An 18,166-nucleotide genomic window follows, 5' to 3' on the forward strand; every position below is an offset into this window, starting at 1 on the left:
GGCTGGCCCCCGGCCCCGGGAACAGCTGCGCCGCCACTTGATCCTGGTTTGCCCCAGATGTGCGGTGGCTGCCCCGGCCCACCCGCTGGGGAGGGGCAGCGTCTAGTGGCTGCGGAGTCTGCCTTGGTCCACGGAGCAGCGGAGTCTCGCCGTGGGCAGGGCCCGTCCCTCAAGGGCCCTAGGTTTCCCCATCCGTGGAACCCCAGGGAACCCCCAAGGGGCCGCCCGCAGATGGGGGAGACTGAGGCCAGGCGCGTGCGTCCGTGTAATGGCAGCCACTCCGGGGCTGCAGGAAGGGAGAGGTCCCTGGAGCCCCGGATGCCCCGGCCCAGCAGACAGGGGAGCGGGGGAGCCTTCTGGGGGAGGGGCTTCAGAGGCAGGGCGGTGTGGGACATGCCTGGGAGCAGTCATGGAGGCCGGTCTGCCTGGGGCTGTTCCCTGGGGAGGGGCTCCAGGGCATCGCCCTGCCTAGGGGAGGAGGACAAGGTCCGCCCACACCAGCGAGGAAGCCGCGGACCCGCAGGACCTGCCCAGCCTCAGTCTCCCCTCCTGCTCTGCCCCAGCGCTGGGGATGCTGTGGGCTCCAGCCAGAAGCAGGGGTGTGGCCCAGACGCCCAGGTGGGCGTGGCCGCGTCCTGGCTCCCCGGGTCCCCCACGGTGACCCCACACGGAGAGGCCTTTGCTACGCAGGCTTGTCAGCTCCCCGCCAGAGCTGGGGGGGTCCCTCGGTCACTCTCACCCCTGGCAGTTGCGGGCAGCCGCAGCCCGAGGTGCCCTGGCCCCTGACGGAGGGAGGGGTCCAGGGAGACCCCGCGCCAGAGCGTGTTTCCTGCTCCGGCCTTGGACAAACTTCACAGGCCTGGGCCTGGGCCTCTCCGTCCGTTCAGTGCGGACACAGGCGTCAGCGGCACCTGAGGGCTCCCGTGGGGTTGCCGGGTTCCATCTGCGCACATTTGTGGACTGGGGTTGGGCACAGGGTGCGGGGTCCGCCCCTGGCTCGGGGAGGAAACGCCCCCTTCCAGAGCCTACGCCTGCTGCCCCAGGGAACAGTGACCCTGGGTGTGGGGTGGACGTTAGCACGCGGCTGAGACCCCTGCACCCCACAGCTCCAGCCCCAGCTCTGCCCCTCATCCCAGCTCCCTGCGAATGCACGCCGGGGAGGCAGCGATGATGGGCCAGGAGCTGGGGTCCCTGGCGCCCACGGGAGCCCCGGGTGGAGCTCCTGGCTCCTGGCTCCAGCCCGGCCCAGCCCTGGTAGTTGGGGGCATTTGGGGAGTGACCCAGCAGGTGGAGAGCTGCTCCTGTGCCCCGCATTCGAGGGGATAAGGGAACCAGCGAGGGGAGGGGGCAGAGGCGAGTCCAGTCCCTGCCCATGAGAATGGTGCGCAAGTGAGATGCAAATTTATGTAAACAAAATCAGCTGTGGCGCCCAGATAAGCACATGCCCGTGGTGCGCGCGTCGGGGCATCCCAGAGTCCGCCCGGGCTTGCAGCGCCGAGTGTAAATGTTACGCCGGGCCGGCCGCCAGGCTCCGCGGCCGACACCAGGCGGCCAGGCGGGGAATGCAAACGCGGGTGGGCAGGCCGATGGCCGCGCACGGGGATCGGTGCGCTCCCCGCGCAGAGTGCGGGACCCCGCGCTGGCCTGCGGCTGGAGGAGGGCCGGCAGTCAGGGGCGGCTTCCCGGAGGAGGCGCTGCGCGCGGGGAATGGGAATGGGGAGTGAGGGAAGGCAAGGCCTGTAGAGACACCCGGCGGGGGCCTCGCCGCGCTCCGAGGCTGGGGAAGGGGCGGGAAGGCCCACGGGGCCTCTCTGGGCAGGGGACAGAGCCCTGCCTCCCGCGGCACCCCTGGCACCCCGGCCCCACAGCGCCACCTGCTGGGGACGCCCCTGCCCCAGGCAGCAGGCTGCAGCCCTGCTGTTGCTAGGCGACCTGGAGCTCGGTCCAGCCTCGGGCCTTGCACTGGTGCTGGGCCAGCGCCTACCTTCCGTCATGCCTGGACTCTGTCATCAGCTCCTGGGGGAAGCACCCTGGGGCAACCCCTCCCCCATGGGGTGGCGTCCCTGTACCCCGGCACTCAGCCCGGCACCCCACAACCTGGCTCGGTGGTTCCTTCCTGCGTCTCCCGTGGGCGCCATGGGTCAGGAAGCAGGAGCCGTCCGAAGCCAGGGGGCCCGGCGGTGTCCGCGGCGCGCGGCTGACCCTCCCCTGCCCGCAGGCCCAGCATGCAGCGCTGGAAGGCGGCGGCCTTGGCCTGGGCGCTGTGCAGTTCTCTGCTGACTGTCTGGATGTGCCCAGAGGGCCTCGGACCCGCGCTGGCCCCGCTGCGCCGCCCGCCTCGGACCCTGGACGCCCGGATTGCCGGCCTGGCCCAGTACCGGGCACTGCTGCAGGGCGCGCCGGACGCCGTGGAGCTGCGCGAGCTGACGCCGTGGGCGGGCCGGCCCCAGGTCCGCGCCGTCGGGCAGGGCCTCGGCGGCGGCGCGCGGCCTGGGGTGCGGGCTGTGCGAGCTCCAGGTGCGCGTGAGCGAGCGGGGCCTCAGCTACGCGTCGGACGAGACTGAGCTGTTAGGCTACTGCGCAGGCGCGTGCGGGGCGGCCACGCGCGTCCATGACCTCGGGATCGCGTGCGCGCGCAGCCCTGCCGCCGCCCGATGGCCAAAGAGGACGAGGTGTCCTTCCTGGGCGTGTACAACCACTATGACAAGGTGCGGGAGCTCCAGCGCGCCAGTGCGCGTGCGTGTGACCCTCCCTCACCGGGCCTGAAGGCACGCCGCGACGGACTGCGCGTGCGCGGAGGACGGCCTCATGGCCGGGGGACTCTCGCGATAACTGCCTTGAGCTAAAGCGTGGGAACTCGGGAAAAAAAAATTTAATGAGCAGCCACTCTTCCTCATTTTATACTCTGCGTGTAAATAAAGTGTAGAATAAAGACTTAAAAGGGAGGAACTAGAAGTAACAGGATTTGACACCAGATGAAATCATTACATGAAAGAGGAAGGAGTCCAAGGAAAAAATCGTATTTTGGTAATGTGGGTCAGGCTAGCTGGTAGTAATGCCTTACACAAGCATAAAAGAAGAATGAATGCTGTGGTTTTCATTTCAGATTTGCTGAGCTTGAGATGCCGTTTGCAAAGCTACAAAGAATTTCTCAATAGAGAATATGGTCTAAAGTTACATTTAAGGCTTAAGCTGTAAGGAAACAGGAGCAACAGATCACAGCCAGGTATGTCAAGGAGGATTGCATGATGGGATAAATCAGAGCCCACACGGAATAGTGAATGTGTGTTACTAGTAGAAAAATACAATTCCAGGAGAAATACAAGAAATCAATAATAAGATCAAGAGAGAAACAGATGAGAATTTTCAAGGGACAATCATGTATACTAGTTTTAAATATGGCAAAGACAAAAAGTGAGAGGTAACCATTTGGCCTAGTGCTTTTTACGTCAGTTAAGATTGTACCTTTGGGGCTGATGTTGTGGTGTGTGCGTTACACCACCAACTGCAGAGCTGGCATCCCATATGGGCACCAGTTCAAGTCCTGACTGCTTTACTTCCAACCCAGCTCATGCACCTGGGAAAACAGTGTACAGTGGCCCAAGCCCTTGGGTCCCTGCACCCATGTGGGAGACATGGAAGAAGTCCCTGGCTTCTGGCTTTGGTCTGGTCCAGCCCTGGCCATTGTGGTCTATTGGAGAGTAAACTAGCAGGTGGAAGATCTGTCTATCTCTGTCTCTCTCTCCCCTCATCTTTCTGCAACTCTGCCTTTCAAATAAAATGAAAAAGCTTTAAAAGGTTTGGACTTTTACTAGATTTTCTGCCTTCATATGCTTTCATGATGCTGAATATCCTTCTCTGGTTCTGTGTTTCAGAACATCCTTAGGTACGTAATTTGTAAAAGTGGATGAATGGCGACTAATTCTTTCCATTTGTTTGGAAGGCCTTTATTTCACCTTTACTTACAACTAAGAGCTTTACTGAGGATAATATTTTGGGTTGAATGGGTTTTGATTTTTTTTTCCTTTTTTTTTTTCATTTTTATTTTTGGACTTGGACCATTTCTCTGCATTCTCTCCTAGCTTGTAGGGTTTCTGATGAGGTATCAGCTGATAATTTAATTTGAGACTTTTGAAGTTAAGCTGGCATTTCTCTCAGGTACATTTTAGGAGCTTTGCTTTATGTTTTACTTTTTAAAGTTTGACAATAATGTGTTGTGGTGGAGGACTTTTCTGACGATATGTATTAGTAGTTTTCTATTTCCCATACTTGGGTGCTCAGATCATTCCCAGAAAAGCTCTCATTTGTAACTGAAGATGAACTTTCCGAACAAACCAATGGACTTAACCCTCCACTAAGTAAAACATTTGACAAAAAGTAAGAACAAAACAATAAAAAAATTCTTCCTAAACAGTAGAGATAAAGGCTGTAAACATAATCAAATCTGAAAATTGGCAGACTGCAATTCTTGTGACTGCTAAATCATGATGTTGTCGTCTCTCCACTGGTCAGCTGTTAGCTACAAATATATTTTCCTACCACTTTTGCATACCATGACTGCCAGCATTTCATTGTAGTTAAGAAGGTGAGCTCTTGAATTGTGCCTGCTTGACAGAATGATTTTGAGACTTTGGAAAACTAACTTAAAATGTGTGCTTTCATGACCAGTTCCATCAAGGAAGAAAAGCTAAGCACATGTATCTCAGGGTCACTTTGAGAATTAAAGGAGAGGCTGTTTGCAGGTCCCAGAGAGCAGTGGTTGACACACGGTGAGTGTTCAGCAAAGGAAACTTATCAACATTGACTTCCTACATCTTTGAAGGGAGCCAGCATGCTTCTGAAATACTATGTAACTTTTGTCCTATCAGTCCATTCTCATTCAATTCTACATCTTATCTTTACTGTGACCAACAAAATCCAACTATGACTTTCAAGATTTCTGATTGTTTATGCAAAGCTACCATTGAACTCAGTTTAAAATGGAAAAAGAATTTGATGTCTAGTAGAAAATGATAAGTCTACACTGTCTGATATCAGTTTATCCCCAAGCATAAATGCCTTTTGCAACCTGAATTTCTTTTTAGCAATTAACAGCCACTATAGTAAATTTTAGAACTCATTTGGTTTTGAATTTGACTTGGGTTTTCATCCCATCCTGATGTCATAATCCACATACAATATTCAGCAAAATACCTGATCAATGTTTAAAGTGTCAGCTATTGTTAGGGTTTGTGTGAGACATCTGTGACCACAGTGTGCAAATGACAACTGCACATTTTGTCTTTCTCTGTATGGGTGATTGGTTCCAAACTGGAATTCCGCTTCCCTTCTCCTGATTATTATGCCAAGATCATCACTATGAAAAAACTATAACCTCAGGAATCCAATCATTTTTTTTTCAAATCATGATATATTAGAAGAAAACATGGAAGTGTGGAGAATAACATAATGAACACCTTTGTGTCTACCACTTAACTGTAAAATTTTAGCTTTCTCATGTTTCATTAGAAATAAAAGAAGCAGGCATTAGAGACAGATATAAGTCTGTGTGAATCCTTCCTAGATTTCATTAATTTTACTTGCTCCTTCTGTTGAGAAAACTGCTAATGAATTCTTATTTTATATTTTTAACATGACAAGTACAAAATTATTTGATTAAATATATGATTTATACTGTTTCCAAGTAAGTATGCATTGATATAGGGGCACAAGTTTAGTACAGCAATTTGCTTGCAACCCACAGCTCATATCAAACAGCCTGATTTCAAGTTCTGGTTTTGTTTCTGATCCAGTTTCTTGCTAAGGCACATGCTGGGAGTCAGCAGGGGTCCCTGGCTTCCACCCAGGAGGCCCAGATGAAGTTCCAGGCTCCTGGCTTTGGCCTGGTCTAGCTCTAGCTAGAATCTAGCTGAATCAGCAGATGGAAGGCATCTCTCTCTCTGACTTTCTCTCTTCTCTCTCTCTGTCTCTCCTCTTCTCTCTCTCTCTCCTCCTGATTCTCTTTTTCTCCCTCTCCCTCTTCCCTACTACATACTTTGCTCCTTTCTCTCTCTATTTGTCTCTCTGACATTCAGGAAATAAAATAAAACAATTAAAATAAAGATAAAACTGTACCCACATAAATCTAGAGATATAGTTTTAATCCCCAAACATTACACTTATTATCATCCTGAATGTATCCTTGCATATTTTGCCTTTTTTCTTAAAAGAGTGATTTCAAAATTTATCCATATTTTCCCAATTCATATATTTTGATTGTTTATAGTATTCTAGTGTACAAATATATTCTACCAAATGTATCTTTTCTCTGATTTATAGATCTTTGGAACTAAATTTGTCCTTGTTTTGCCTTGTTTTCTATTACATTTCTATACATTTCTGCTGTGCACTGACATTTCTATGGAATGTGTAGCTAGAGGTGGAGTCACTGCATCAAAGGACACACATTAAAAAACTATTCTCAATGTACTCTTCAGAGCAGTGTTACCTCCTTATATTCTTACACATCAAAAATGTGAGTCTCCACTGCTTGGGATCCTAGCCAGCACTTAATATCTGGCTTTTATTCTCTGAAAGTCAGCACATATGGTACCACATGTGTTGTAATTTTAGCTTGCATTTCCCTGATTACTGCTCCATTTTTCTTCCATTTAAATTTAGAAAACTGTCATCAGTAATTTAGTAACCAATTATTTAGTGACTGCTACACAGAGGTTCTTTAAAAGTTTGTGGAAAGTGTCTATCATGCTTCAATCTCAGCATCAAGTGTCTTCAAAAAGTTCACAGAAAACACATATTATGAAAAAGAACTTTATATGAAATTCAAAAAACTTTGGCACCAAACAAATGTCTTATTCTTTTATTTTCCATGAGCATTTTCAATTTCTCTTGTAAGTTGTCTTGCTTATTTCTTAAACTCTTTACTTCAGAAACACTAATTGTTACTTTGTTGCATCATTTAGCAATTCTTTTTAACATCTATTATTCCCTAATTTTATGATTATACGGTTCCTTTGCACTTACCTTATAAATATTTAAACTATTCTCTATTTTAAGTTTTATTCTTTTTTGCCTCAATTTACTTATTTTCTCCGTCAAGAGCTGTCTTAGAGTTTTTTTTCACAACTCTAAACTTCCACTTCTATTTTTGTTTCTTTGAATTGACCATATCACCCTACAGTTCTTGTTGAGTCCAGTTGCCTAAAATTTAGAGCTTGAATAATTATCTTGAATTTCTTTGATTAGGTAGCATTTCCTACTAGATTTTTTGTTTCTTTACTTCATTCTTCTTTGCTTTATTCAGCATGTTTACATATTTGTATGCAGCTATATTTCCCTATTGCTTATGCTTCCTGTGAGATTTCTACACTCATGCTACTGTATTATACTAAAGGTGCAGTCTCAATGATGTGTTTTGGCATTATCTTGGTGAGATTGAAAATATGCACTCCCTCCCCAAATGTCAATCTCCAATCCCCACAGCTTGTGAATGTGGCACTTTGTGTGGCAACACAGACTTTGCAGATGTGGTTAAGTCAAAGATTTTTAACTAGAAAACTTTATATGGGTGACCGAATGAGGTCAACATAATCATACAGTCCTGTGTGAAGGGAGCAAAGAGGGTGGTAGCTAGAGTGAAAGTATGACAGTGGAGGCAGGTTTTGGCAAGATTCCATATGAAGATGAAAACTGAACAAGAGACGAAGGCTGCAGGCAGGCAGCCTCTGGAAGCTCCAGAGGCAGGGTCCAGAGGCAGGGATGGATTCTTCATAGCTTCCATTCAGAACTAACCACACCCATACATTGATCTTAGACCCTTGTTCCTGGATTGGACTTCTGATCTCCAGAACTATGAGGCAACAGATTTGTATTTTAACATTCATAACAGATTTGATTTTTTTTCTTTTTTTTTAACTTCTATTTAATGAATATAAATTTCCAATATACAGCTTATGGATTACAATGGTTTCCTCCTCCATAACTTGCCTCCCACAGGCAACCCTCCCCTCTCCCACTCCCTCTCCCCTTCCATTCACATCGATTCATTTTCAATTCTCTTTATATACAGACGATCAATTTAGTATATATTAAGTAAAGATTTCAACAGTTTGCACCCACATAGAAACACAAAGTGAAACATACTGTTTGAGTACTAGTTATAGCATTAAATCAAAATGTACAGCACATTAAGGACAGAGACCCCACATGAGGGGCAAGTGCACAGTGACTCCCTTTGTTGACCCAACAAATTGACACACTAGTTTATGGTGCCAGTAACCACCCTAGGCTCTCGTCATGAGTTGCCAAGGCTATGGAAGCCTTCCAAGTTTGCCGACTCTGCTCATATTTAGACAAGGTCATAAAAGACAGAGTGAGGATAGTAACCAATGATCCTAAGAGTGGCATTTACCAGGTTTGAACAATTATACAGCATTAAGTGGGTAAGAGGACCATCAGTACACACAGGTTGAGAGTAGAGCCATTGGAGGTAGAGTAGAGGTTACAATTACAAAGGAATGAGGCCCAAGTGAGCTAGACAGGGTCTAGAACAAAGGACAGAGTCATTATTAGAGGAGCTAAGAAAGGTGCTGTCTAAGATACAATTAAGTTTTCTGATTGAGAGGCAAATAGAACCTGACAGAAGGGGCTTGATAATAATCTGGTGGGCTTTAGGCCTTGTAAGTTAAGAGGCCCAGACCTATCTATCTCTTCACATGGGGTATATCCTAAGGGAGGTGTGAACCTCCTAGGGGAAGGCACTCTGTTGACTTTCATTACTTGGCTGGCCTGGGAGGAGAGCTGGCCAGGTAAAGGCAGGGGGCATCTCTAACAAGAAATTTACAGTTCTGCCTGCAATGTTGCTGACTCTACTTGACCATCCCCTCAGCTGCAGTGGTCACTCTGGAAGTTGGGCTGAGTGAAGGGCTTTTCAGCTTAGAGCCAATAACATCTGTGGCTCTGACCTGGGCATCCTTCGACTCCAGGGCAGGTCCATTTCCAGGGATCCAACTCTTGGCAGAGCTGCCAGGGCTCTTCACAAGCTGACTTCTGCTGAAGCACAGGCTTACCACATTGAAAGCCACTGCAGTGGACAGGCCTGTTGGGTCTCCTTGAGGGCAGATCACTGTAGAGATCAGCCATTAATAGGCCTGCCACCCATTGCTTCTGATGCCTAGCTTTCTTTTCCTCCTGGTTTGTGTTGAAGCAGACCAGACGATGCAAGTCAAGGGAGTGCCTGTGTCCCATCTCTAATCTTCGGTGGCCTGAATTACAAGTCTATAGTCACAGGCATGTTCTGTAGTAGTTTTTGTAAGGTAGACAATGCCCATGAGGAAAATTATATTCTCACTTTAAAACTTTCTTTCCCTTCGGTCTGAAAGGGAGTTTTTTTTCTACTTACTGTTTTCTTCGCTGATGGCGAAGTAAATCTAGCTATGAGTTTATTATTTAAGCTCTTATTTTGGCTATGCTATTACAGAAAAATGTTAGCCATCTCTTTTATAAGGTCTAAAGATTAAATTGTGCATCCTACAGATTCCTTCATAATAGAATTAGATTCCTACCTTGAAGAGAATAGAGAAATAAAAGAACAAGTTGGGCTTAGAATAGAGAAATGAGGGAGCAAGTCCTAGATCGCTTGCTGACAATAGCAATATCACATGAATACTTAGCAAACAGTTTCCACCATTAGATAACAACTTAAGAAAACATTTACCAGAAGGTCCAATGCCTTCTATAAATTTTAAGAATCATGTATTTGAAAACACCTCTTAAATATCTAACATGGTGTAGTTTGTTTAACCAGTAAACTTAAGCACAACCTTATAAAATGTTTTTTAGTTTGTTTCTACCAACAAGTATAAAACATATGATGCAGAGATTCAGGTCACATGAATTAAAATGTATATTTGATTAATTTTAGCAGCTTAAATTTATAGACAATCTTATGTATAAGCCAATTAAAATAAAACTCTTAATAAAATTTTCCCATGTGGACGTACAATATGTACACACATATAACATAACGTAATAGACAAATATAGCAATTTTAATAATAGCTTTTAAAATCTTTAACTCTTTTTGCAGATTGCCAATTGATTTGAATTGCTTTTTCTTTTTAGTAACCTCAGTTAACCATACTTTCTCTCAGTTGGTACTGTTAATACATTATTGGCTTCATCTGTTTACAGAGCCATCCCAAAGTACTGAATACAATAGAAGTGGCTGGAAAAAGTCCATAGGAACCTACAGGAGGACAACTAAACACAGAACCAACAATGCTTTAGTTTTATGAGCAGCAAATCATATCTAACTCTGGATAACAAAAGACTTTAAGTCGCCATGTTTAAATTAAAAAATTCATCAACCAAGAGGCACTTGCTTACTTCACAGTATTTTTGAAAGCACCTGTAGGATTTTACAAGTATTTAACATTTAGGCCTCTGGGGCTTTCTCATTAAGATAACTATCATGTCTAGTAACACAAGATCATTAGACTTTTTAATTCTCAAACATTTGTATTAATAGCATTTTCCATTATAGAAACTTAAAGTCTGGTACCACATCACATCTTGACAGTACTTCTTATATAATCCAAATAGCCTGTTTAGTTGGTGTCTCTACAAGACGAGAGGCATAAGTCCTTCAATTTTTTCAGTTGGGCCCAAACTGGAAAAACCAAAGTCCAGGATTTACTGGAAATTTTAGAGTCCAGATTGTTTGAAACTTTGATTTTTTAAATGCCTGTCAAGAATGCCAAGAAAGCTCAAAATCCAACATATCTGGTGGAAATAAGATTCCTTAAAATCATGACATAATATAGACCAAATTTGATCATTGTTACAAGGTGATTACTCAAATCTTTGAAAATAAGCACATATTTAAATAACCCATAGCTCTTAATAAAACTTCAGCAGTTTTTGAACAGTTAGCATTTAACAGACATCAAGCGAACATAGTAGATTACTTTAACATATTGCTTTAACAGAGCATCAGATTTTAATTCTATGTCAAAGAGAGATTGAGCTTCCTGTGATCTTTTGCTGTGAGGTTTCCTTACTTTACCTTCTTTCATATTGATGACCATGTTTCTGTGTTTCTGTGTGTAACACATCTTTAAGCATCTTTTGCAGGGCAGGACGAGTGGCAACAAATTCTTTCAATTTCTGTTTGCTATGAAAAGTCTTAATTTCACCTTCATTCACAAATGAGAGCTTTGCAGGATATAATATTTTGTGCTGGCGGTTTTTCTCTGTTAGTACCTGGGCTGTGTCTCGCCATTCCCTTCTAGCTTGTAGGGTTTCTGATGAGAAGTCTCCTATGAGTCTAATTGGAGATCCTCTGAGAGTAATCTGACATTTCTCTCCTGCACCTTTTAGAATCTTTTCTTTATGTTTCACTGTGGTGAGTTTGATTACAACATGTCGTGGTGAGGATCTCTTTTGGTCATGTTTATTAGGGGTTCTTTAAGCTTCCTATACTAAGATGCCTCTGTCCTTCTCCAAACCTGGGAAATTTTCTGCTAGTATCTCACTGAAAAGGCCTTCTAATCCTTTCTCCCTCTCCATGCCTTCAGGAACTCCTAGAACCCGAATGTTGGGTTTTTTAATAGTATCCTGTAGATTCCCGACAATGTTTTTTAGATTTCTAATTTCTTCTTCTTTTCTTTGGTTTGCCTGTTTCCTTTCCTGTTCTCTGTCTTCTAAGTCTGATATTCTCTCTTCTGCTTTGCCCATTGTGTTTTTAAGTCTCTCTAATGTGTTTGTCATTTGATCTATTGAATTCTTCATTTCATTATGGTTTCTCGTCACTATCACCATTTCTTGTTCCACTAGTTGTTTCAATTCATTTTGATTCCTCCTTAATATTTCATTTTCACGAGAGAGATTTTCTATCTTGTCCATGAAGGATTTCTGTAGTTCAAGAATTTGTTTTTGAGAACTTCTTCATGTTCTTATCAATTTTTTGAGATCCGCTTCTTGCATTTCTTCAATCTCATCATCTTCATAATCTTGAATTGGGGTGTCTTTTTCATCTGGGGGCGTCATAATGTCTTCCTTGTTCTTGTTTGCTTGGTTTTTGCGTTTGTTGTTTGGCATGTTGGAGATATTTGGTTTCTTCACTGTGGTGTTTTTTTCTTTTTATACTGTGACTCTAGAATAAGTGGATTTTCTGCTTTCTATAGATCCTTAGAGACTTGAGATGGGTGTGGCCTGAGAGCTGTGTTTGGTTCCTCAGGGCTGAGGGTGTGTCAAAGATGACACTCCCAGGTTAGGCATGGTAAATCTCTCTTTCTTTCTTTTTTTTTTTTTTTTTTTGATTCAAAAGGGAAGTAATTCCGCACAGCTGAACGTAATTGGAGGTAGTTAGCAGGCGAATGATATACCCACAGGAGCCAGAGATCAGAAGCTCTTTCCCAAGGACCACACAGGGAATCTGTGCTGTCCTCAGTGTGGGCTCCAATTCTCCTGCAGTCTCCCACTGGGTTGCCAAGTTAGATCCTAATCTCCTGTTATTTCACCCCTCCCCTCAGAGTCAGGTTTTTCTGCTAGGCTCAGGGCCTGTGCAGACCTGCGGTCACTCTGCTTATGACGTATGTCCAAAATGGCACCTGCTCTTTGTCTTGCTCGCTTTTGAGAGGTGAGCGGAGAGAGAGAAACTCGTGTCCGTATCGGTCACTTTTTTTTTTCCTCTCTCTCTTCTAGTTAGCCTGGTGAAATTTTCCCCATGGGGTTTTAAGCCTCGTTCCCTCTAGTCTCCTCTTTCCACTTTTCTGCTGGTGTCTCGGGCTATTTAGGTTTGGTTAACATTGCATTCCAGTGCTGGTGTGTTGAGTCTGCCGCTGGTGTCCTGAACTTGGGCTCCCACGCTCTCCATGCAGGTCCACTGTGAATCACTAGTTCTGGAAGAGTTTCCTCTGCTGTTTCTTCCCTACTCTTCCTTGACCCTGCAGTATCTCCACTTATATTAAACTGTCTCTTCCCGGACTATCAGTGTGCGCCCTTCCTTTCTGCTGCCATCTTGCCGCTCTTCCAGATTTGATTTTAAACCATAAAATCTGCAGTGATTTGCTATACCAGAGATTGAAAATAAAGTCAGAACAAAGCTTCTCTTAGATCTAGACCTAATATGGACCATGCTTACTTTTGGACAAGGTTTTTCTTCCTTTTTTCTTGTTTAAATATTTCAGAGAATTGGTTTAATAACACCTCAAGTCATTAGCCTTTTATGGTAGCCACTTGTATTTCCTTGAGTTGTATTTTTTTTAAATCTCTGATCACCAGTTCTTTCCTAAAACTCCGCCGATAGAAGTATACATTATTTTTCAAAAGATCTTTACTTATTTCTTTGAGAGCTGTAGTGAGAGGGAGGGGGAGAGAGAGAGAGAGAGAGAGAGAGAGAGAGAGAGAGAGAGAGAGAAAGGTGTTCCCCCTCCCAAAATGGCTGCAAGGACTGAACCTGGGCTTATCAGAAGCCAGGAGTCAGGGGCCAGGAGCTTCTTTCTGGTCTCTTATGCCAAGTGCAGAGTTCCAAGTACTTGGAACATCTTAACTGATTTCCCAGGCCATAAGTAGAGAGCTAGGTCAGAAGAGGAGTAGACAGGACATGAACCAGAGCCCACAGGGGATTCCAGTCCCACAGGTGGGGGATTAGCCTACTATGCAAGGGCACCACCCCCAGGCATAGACTTTAATTGACTTGATTTCTCTAATTAGGAATGAATTCTCTATCATGCACCACCTGTAATTTGCTCATCCTTTCCTCTTTAGTTGGAAACTAAAAATTATGACACCTTGATAGCATAAACAATGCAATGAATATCATTCTTCTGAATGTTTCTTTATGGAGTGAGATTATACAGCCATGGCTTATACACTTATTCATTTTATAAGGTGTTGCCTAATTGCTCTGCAATATTGTTACAGGGATTTAAACTGAATTTTACTTCTTGAAGATTCCTCCTTCCTACGTGTCCTCCCAATTACTTGGGATAGTTTGACCTGCTAATTTTGAACATTTTGATATATGGAAGATAGTTTCTATATCTCAATTTAACTTTCTTTTTTTCTGCTAGGTAACTAGGGTGAGAATTTCTTTATAAACCTCATCTTCATTCAGTGCTCATGAGGAATGATGGGAAGTACCGTGACAAGGAGAATGAAAAAGGCTAGTATATGGTCATCAAAAGTAAACATATATTGACTCTCACATTTGAAATATAGTCTATACTGGGTAGTAGGTAGAATGAAGTAGCCCCAGAGTTGAAATTCTATAAGAGGACCTGGAAATTTTCATATGACATAGACTGGGACCAGGAGGATTGATGCAACAGAATTCCTGATAAGAGCCAGGGATTAAAAAGTCAAGGGCTTGGGCTGGCACTGTGGCACAGAGGGTTAAAGCACTAGTCTGAAGCATCAGCATCCCATATGGGAGCCAGTTCTATTCCAGGCTGCTCCTCTTCCGAACCAGCTCTCTGCTATGGCCTGGGAAAGCAGTAAAAGATGGTTCAAGTCCTTGGGCCCTTGCACCCATGTGGGAGACCTGGAAGAAGCTCCTGGCTTCTGCCTTCAGATTGGCAGAGCTGTGGATATTGCAGCCATCTGGGGACTGAACCAGCGGGTGGGAGACGTCTCTCTCCCTGTCTCTACCTCTCTCTGTAAGTCTTTCAAATAAATAAAATAAATCTTTAAAAAAAAGTCAAGGGCTATCTGTTCTCTCAGATTAAATGGGAAGTGATGAGGTGGAGTGCTGTATGGATAAATGAATTTTTTTAAACCCACACATATATATGTACATATATCCCACATTTAAAAACTTTCAAATTTTCTTTAAAAATTTTACAAAAGTTCTATATATTTATGGGATGCAATGGATGTTTTGATATATGTATACATTGTTTAAAGATCAATCAATGTAGCTGGCGCCGCAGCTCACTAGGCTAATCCTCCGCCTTGCGGCGCCAGCACACCTGGTTCTAGTCCCGGTCAGGGCACTGATCCTGTCCCTGTTGCCCCTCTTCCAGGCCAGCTCTCTGTTGTGGCCTGGGAGTGCAGTGGAGGATGGCCCAAGTGCTTGGGCCCTGGACCCCATGGGAGACCAGGAGAAGCACCTGGCTCCTGCCATCGGATTAGCGTGGTGCGCCGGCCGCAGCACACCTACCGCAGCGGCCATTGGAGGGTGAACCAACGGCAAAGGAAGACCTTTCTCTCTGTCTCTCTCTCACTGTCCACTCTGCCTGTCTAAAAATAAAATAAATAAATAAATAAATAAATAAAAGATTAATCAATGTAAATATATATTTTCAAACATTTTATTATGCTTGTACATAAGTTAAATACTACTACTACTAGTATTCACTATCTTCCATAAAACAACAATAAGCATGACTCTAATCCTAATCCTCTTGGACACACCCATATTCTCACCATTGAGGAGATTTAATATAACAGTTTCACTAGACACATCGAATGCCTTTCTTGTTTAATCCAACTAATCTATCTTCTTATTTTTGTATCAAGTAAAATATGTAAATGTTAAAGTCAATGTCCTAGTTGGCGGAAGAGATCGCGCTCCCTGGCCGCCGGCTTGCCTTCTGCTGGAGTTTTTCGGGGTCCGCGTCTCGCCGTGTGCCGGCGGCCCGAGGTCCGTCCGTCGGTGTCCCCGGTTGCCCTCCCTTCTCCGGCTGGGGCTCAGCGAGGCGGCCCCCTCTCCCGACGGCGTTCCATGGAGTGGGGTCCCGGACCGTTGTCCCGAAGGGAGAGATTGAGCTGGGCCCCCTCCCCCTCCCTCTCCCTCCCTCCTTCCTTCCGCCGCAACATGGGTAACAACAGCCCGGCGCGGACAGGCAACTCGCAGCCGCAGCACCAGGCGGCCGCGGCCGCGGCCCAGCAGCAGACGCCACGAAGCCGGCCGTCTCGGGCAAGCTGGGCAATGTGTTGCCGCTGTGGGGCAGCGAGAACACCATGAACCTTAACCCCATGATCCTGACCAACATCCTGTCGTCGCCTTACTTCAAAGTGCAGCTCTAGGAGGTCAAGACCTACCACGAGGTGGTGGACGAGATCTACTTTAAGGTCACACATGTTGAACCATGGGAGAAAGGAAGCAGGAAGACAGCAGACCAGACCGGGATGTGCGGAGGGGTGAGTAGAAGTTCGAGGTGTTGGAACAGGAGGAATTGTTTCCACAGCATTTTGTCTGTTATATAAATTATTTACTTTGAAGTTAACGCGCACGCAAGCGATGGGTCTAATAACACACACAGACTCACCATATATTACAGCCCTTGGATTTATGTATATAAGGTAGGCATACATTTATCTACATGTCTAATAAATCATTCATTTTAATTCACATAAGCTTGACAAGTCTTATATCATTCTAGGTATGCACAGCCACCCACAGATCTATGGGACTGGTTTGAATCCTTCCTTGATGATGCAGAGATATCTGCAGCGATACACACTTAAATGTGTGTTTGGGACTGACAATAGCCGACTAACATGTCCTGAGCTGTGAGAGGGCATAGCAAGAAGGCCTTCATGCGGACCTAGATGTGAAGGCTGGTGGAGGCTGTGTAATGACCATTGGAGAAATGCTGCGATCTTTTCTTACAAAACTGGAGTGGTCGTCTACCTTGTTTCCAAGAATTCCAGTTCCAGTTCAGAAGAATATTGATCAACAGATTAAAACTCGACCTAGAAAAATCAAGAAAGACGGGAAGGAAGGGACTGAGGAAATAGACAGACATGTTGAACGCAGACGTTCAAGGTCTCCAAGGAGATCACTGAGTCCACGGAGGTCCCCAAGAAGATCAAGAAGTAGAAGTCACCATCGAGAGGGCCACGGGTCTTCTAGTTTTGATAGAGAATTAGAGAGAGAGAAAGAACGGCAATGACTAGAGCGTGAAGCCAAAGAAAGGGAGAAAGAAAGGCGAAGATCCCGAAGTATCGATCGGGGGTTGGAACGCAGGCGTAGCAGGAGTAGAGAAAGGCATAGAAGTCGCAGTCGAAGTCGTGATAGGAAAGGGGACAGAAGGGACAGGGATCAGGAAAGAGAGAAAATGAGAGAGGCAGAAGACGAGATCGAGACTATGATAAGGAAAGAGGGACTGACCGAGAAAAGGAAAGGGAATGGTCAAGAGAACGGTCCAAGGAACAGAGAAGTAGGAGTGAGGTAGAAGAGAAGAAGCATAAAGAAGACAAAGATGACAGGCGGCATAGAGATGACAAAAAAGATTCCAAGAAAGAAAAAACACAGCAGAAGTGGAAGCAGGGAGAGGAAGCGTAGAAGTAGAAATGCAGGGAAACGAAGTAGAAGCAGGAGCAAAGACAAATCAAGTAAACATAAAAATGAAAGTAAAGAAAAATCAAATAAACGAAGTAGAAGCAGCAGTCAAGGAAGAACTGACAGTGTTGAAAAATCAAAGAAACGGGAACATAGTCCCAGCAAAGAGAAATCTAGAAAGCGTAGCAGAAGCAAAGAACGTTCTCACAAACGAGATCACGGTGACAGTAAGGACCAGTCAGACAAACACGATCGTGGAAGGAGCCAAAGTATAGAACGAGAGAGCCAAGAAAAACAACATAAAAACAAAGATGAGACTGTGTGAAAATTTTTTTTTGTAAAAGTGGATCACATTGAATCCTATAAATGTTTGATTAAACCTGCTTTTTTTTTTCCTCCCCAAGTTGAGATTGTGCAGTAGTTACACACTCTTCAAGCTCCCTGTAGGCTGCATTTTCATTTCCTCTTTTGTGTAGGGAAGTGCCTTTGTAATCTCATTTATTGCATTGTTGTTTTCACCCAGTTGTTCAGTTTGATACATGATGCACAGATTGTTCTTGCATTTTTGTTTGTTTTAAAAATGTACACTCTGTACATATGTCCTGAAAATGTTTTAATTCCGTTGGTATGGTTGCCACATTGGTTAAATTTGTATAAGGCAATAAACTGCCACTAATTCTATTTTTGTTTTGTAGGTGTGGGATTACGGTTTGTGTACTGAAGTTTAGCATGGCTGTGCTTTTCGTAATAGAATGCTAAAGACTTTGAAAAATGGAAATCTTGGATGTCTATTATAGGAGAATTATGTGTTTTCAGTGTACTTGAAAGCAGCAGTTGTAGGATTAACATTCTTGTCCACTGTATATTATCTTGGAAG

The 18,166-nt window shown here is 44.9% G+C and overlaps 2 pseudogenes; both read left to right on the top strand.

Moving 5' to 3' along the window:
- Window positions 1-2,225: 2,225 nt before the first annotated feature.
- Window positions 2,226-2,746, top strand: LOC133764807 (neurturin-like; annotated as a pseudogene).
- A 13,073-nt stretch (window positions 2,747-15,819) lies between these two features.
- LOC133764808 (pre-mRNA-splicing factor 38B-like) lies at window positions 15,820-17,846 on the top strand (annotated as a pseudogene).
- The last annotated feature ends 320 nt before the right edge of the window (window positions 17,847-18,166 follow it).

This window comes from Lepus europaeus, chromosome 7, assembly GCF_033115175.1.
Source record: "Lepus europaeus isolate LE1 chromosome 7, mLepTim1.pri, whole genome shotgun sequence".
NCBI classification, from domain to species: Eukaryota; Metazoa; Chordata; class Mammalia; order Lagomorpha; family Leporidae; genus Lepus; species Lepus europaeus.